Genomic DNA, 4,475 nt, shown 5'->3' with positions numbered 1-4,475 from the left:
TCTGTGAGGCTGAGGCCACCCTGTTCTACAGAACCAGTTCCAGGACAGCCAGGGCTACACAGAGAAACTCTGTCTTGAAAAAACAAAAAGAAAGGAAGCAACAAAGGGAAGAAGAGAGGGTGGAAGCAAGGGAGGGAGGGAGGGTGGTCAGGAAAGACTTAAAACCACCTGGTTCTTCCATCACAGTGAATAAGCCTTCCAAATGTCTGTACAGTGCTCTTTGTGCTGTGTGGCGCCCGCGCCACCGCAGTACTGAGTCAAAGGCGAAGGACTGCGGATTTAACTCACACACACATACACACACAATAACACAGCGGGTCCTTCATGCTAAGAAAGCAGCAGCAGCGGCAGCAGCTTCAACCTTTATTCAGTGTTCAAAGAGCCTTCTTATAGACAGCAGAACAGGCATGCCACTCACGGGTGAAATCCCTCAAGAGGTGATTGCGCACAGGAGGAAAAGTCCCAAGGAGGGGAGGGGTGCGTTCTCTGAGCAGTAAACATGACTAGCTAACCAACATGAACACAGACACAGAAGCTGCTAGAAACAGGACATGAAACAGCAAGACAGGCAGGCAGGCCAGTCGGGCCTGGTTCCTACAGTGCTGGTTTCCTTTTCTATTGCTACAGTAAACACCATGACCAAAGTTTTTACGACATAGTCCATCACTGAAGAAATTGGAGCAGGGAGCGAAGCAGACACCATTGAGGAACTCACTGGCTCATGTTTGGCTACATTATACGGAGTAAGCCTGGGAACAGTGGGCTGGGCCCTCCCACATCAATAGTCAATCAAGACAGTCTCTCTCACAGACAGATTTGGCTGAGACTCATTTGAACAGGGCAGCTCTTCCTTCAGTTGAAGTTCCCTCTAGATTGTGTCAAGTTGATAATAAAACCAACCAGGTCACTTCATTCCTTTAATGGTCAGACTCCTAGGAGCAACCACCTGTCAGGGCCAAAAACACATGCTCACACTGCCACCAAGGAGAAGGAGAACCAAGCCCGTAACTTCACCACTACTACGTCCTACCTCCACTGACTACAGCAAAACCAGAACAGTCAATGGAGCAGATGAGTCATTAAGGGAGAGTCAATGAAGGAACTCAGAAAAGGGGAATACAAAGGAGAGAGAGAGGGGTGTGTGTGTGGGAGAGAGAGAGAGAGAAAGAGAGGGAGAGATAGAGAAAGAGAGAGAGGGAAGGAGAGGGAGACGGAGACAGAGAGACAGAGACAGACAGACAGAGACAGAGAGGGAGAGAAGTGCTCTGGAGAATCCTGAGGATAAGAGTGATGAAGCACAGCCAGCAAAGACTCAGGAAAAAGCTAGGCTTTGAGATGCTGTGGGGAGTTTAAAAGGCAAATGGTGAAAAGAGGCTAGGAAGCAAAGGCCAGATTGTAAGTGGAGAAGGAATTAATGGTGAGTGAACAGGGGCACAGTGACTTCTGAGCCAAGTGCTGCTCATCAAATTCCTGTTGTTTTCCTGGGGCCTCCAAATATATTAACCTGAGGAGAAAGCACACAGGGCTCTTTGCAGCATTCCATTTGATCTTCCCAATAGCCTTGGGATGAGTCTTATTGCAATTTAGAAATAGAAGGAAGTAGCTAGCCATGGTGGCACACAACTTTAATCTCAGAACTCAGAGAGGCAGAGGCAGGTGGATTGAACCATGAATTCAAGGCCAGCCTGGTCTACAAAGTGAGTTTAGGACAGCCAAGGCTACATAAAGAAACCCCGTCTCACCCCGTCTCGAAAAGAAAAAGGAAAAAGAAAAAAGTGGAATTACATTTAATAGCCAGTATTGTAGAAAGTGCTCACTCTGTTCCAGGACGCCTGCTGGTATAGGTATTGGGGGATTTGAAAAAGGATGTACTCTCTGACCCAGACATTCCTCTTTAAAGGAACTTAGTCAAACCATCACAAGCACACATACGGACTTAGAAAGTTGTACACTGTGATAGAGAGACTCAAAACAAGCTACCTCCAGCAAAGGATCTGCATAAAGTGGCCTAACCATCATCACCAAGTCATGTGAAGGATGAGCTGCAGGCAACGAAGGGGGAATGGGTTACAACGTATAAAACAGACAAAACAAACAAAACAGTAGCCACACCATTACACCACCCCGAGTGTGCATACTGACCTGTGTAATTTGGGGGTTTTCTCCTGTATTTCCGAAGGCTTCTACAAAAGACAAATATTGCTTTGGTAAGCTTTTGGTTGACTTGGTTGATGGCTTTATTGTTGTTTGGTTGGGTAGTTTTGGTTTCTAGTCAGGTGGTTGTATGTGTGTGTGAGAAAGAGGAGAGAGGGGTGAGGGGGAGGGAGAGGGGGGAGGGAGGGAGAAGGACAGACAGACAGACAGATGGAGACACAGACAGAGACACAGACACAGAGACAGAGGCAGAGACAGAGACAGAGAGACAGAATCAATGAGTCTAATTAGGGTTGGCCACATGAACTTTTTGAGACAGGTACTCACTATATAGCCCTGTCTGTTCTGAATTCCCTAGGCAGACCAGGCTGGCTTCAAACTCAGAGATCCGCCTGCCTCTGTCTCCCAGGTATTGGAATAAAACCTTGTAAGGTTTTTTAAAAAGAAGATCCTACATGATCAATTCTTGTTTAAGGTCAAACAGGAATGTCTGTGAAAGAAGCAGCCAGAATTATGCTGGCTTTCTGGCCATCCCTGCTACTACCTAGGCCCTTTTCTCATACAGACCAGAAGCCAGAGAACAAGCCCCCTCAATAATGTAGAAATGGCATTTCCTGTTTCTTTCCTCAATGATCAGTTAAAACAAGTCCTTTAAACCCAATATTCCAGGAAACTTGAAGTGGAAACCTTTCTTGTAGTTTGAAAAAAAAACAAAAGCATGAGAACAATTTAAAAACCGATGAAAGAACAATAGTAAAGATCTTAGGGGCACTCACAGTACTTCTGGATATGTGGGCATGACAAGCCAGTAAAAATGAAAAGCCAGCCTAGGCCCCTTTTTGATTCTAGTCTTTGCTGACTTGGAGTCATTACATTCCCAAGCACTCTTTCTCAGAAATGCAAATTCTCCCAAAGAAGAAGATACTAGTCGAGGCCGGGCATGCTGACGCACACCTATAATGCCAACAGTTGAGAGGTAGAGGCAGGAGAATCAGGAGTTCAAGACCAGCCTGGGTTACACAGCCACATGAGTTTGAGGCTAGCCTGGACTGTGAGGAAGGAAGCAGGAGGAAGAAAGGAAGGAAATGTAAGCTGTGTTGAGTATTTTACAAGGCTGACTGATTAAAACCTCAGTGACTGTGGAGGGATGGGAACCTTCGGATTCTGAGCAAATCACTTCGAGCTAGTTTCACCCTTATTTATGTATTGGAACTGCTATCCTTATACCTACCAGTCAAATCCTTTCAGACAGTACAAATGAGCCACCAGTATCTACAAACTCAAGACTAAGAATATCATTAGATATATCAGAGGCCTACCCCAGGCTTTGCTATAATGTGCATACCTGATGTTCCCCCCAATGTATTTGAAAGGGGACTTGATCTGTGACTTTCATTCTGCTACTAGAAGCTCATGAAATACCACTTGAAACATGGTATTTGAGGAACCTGGATTTGTAGGAGGAGGGGAGAAGGAGAAGCAGGGGGAGAGGAGGAGGAGGGGGACGAGGAGGAGAAAAAAGTAAGGTAACTTCGGTGTCCTTTCAGCTCTCAGTTTTTTGTTGTTGTTGTTGTGTGTTTTTTTTTGTTGTTTGTTTTTGTTTGTTTTTTTTGTTTTTTTTTTTTTTTGTTTTCTGAGACAGAGTTTCTTTGTGTAGCCTTGGCGTCCTAGACTCGCTTTGTAGACCAGGATGGCCTCGAACTCACAGCGAGCCTCCTGCCTCTGAGTGCTGGGATTAAAGGCATGCGCCACCACGCCGCCCGGTCTACTCTCAGTTTAAAGCAGAAAATAGCAACCAAGGTCTACTTCTGACCAGTAGGTTCTACCCAAGGCTCTCCTGGAGGTCGCCGCAAGGTGGCACAAGAGGGAGCTCTTGTGCTCTTTGTTAAGTCTGTGGGGTCCAGGGAGAAACACCACAGCGAACTAGACCACAGTAGCCTGCCTGCCGGGGCGCGAGCAAGAAGGGGTGCGGCTCACCATGTAAGCAGGGCTGTAGTAGGTGCGAAGGGAACTCCCAGATTCTCAAACGCCCCTCCCCAGGACAGTTCGAAGGTGAAACACACACCTTCCCCCACCCCGTTAGCCCCACTAAAACTCCCTGTTTTCTGCGCAGACGCAACAAGATGACTTACGGCGGCCTGCTGGGGACGAATTGCTAATGCGCAACCAAGCCCTGTGAACTGCCAGGACTAATTTAGGACTGTGGTTACGAAAAGATACTTGGGGGAAGAAAGCAAATACGTAGATTGGGGAGCCGGAAAGGTAAACTTGCAGACTATCGGGAATATGGAGAAAATGCAATCTCGCTTCAGAGACAGTGA

The 4,475-nt window shown here is 46.7% G+C and overlaps 1 long non-coding RNA gene across 1 annotated transcript in view; it reads right to left on the bottom strand.

Moving 5' to 3' along the window:
* The window catches only part of LOC127190656 (uncharacterized), a 37,337-nt gene extending 33,104 nt beyond the window's left edge, over positions 1-4,233 (bottom strand). Inside the window, exons 1-2 of the long non-coding RNA XR_007830794.1 lie at positions 4,132-4,233; positions 2,143-2,183 (exon numbers count right to left, since the gene is read on the bottom strand). This is a non-coding gene — a long non-coding RNA (uncharacterized LOC127190656). The remainder of the gene's footprint in view (positions 1-2,142; positions 2,184-4,131) is intronic.
* Positions 4,234-4,475: the final 242 nt, after the last annotated feature.

This window comes from Acomys russatus, chromosome 6 (genome assembly GCF_903995435.1).
Source record: "Acomys russatus chromosome 6, mAcoRus1.1, whole genome shotgun sequence".
NCBI lineage: Eukaryota > Metazoa > Chordata > Mammalia > Rodentia > Muridae > Acomys > Acomys russatus.
The sequence above is the reverse complement of the archived record's forward strand: the minus strand, read 5'-3'. Positions and strand labels throughout refer to the sequence as shown.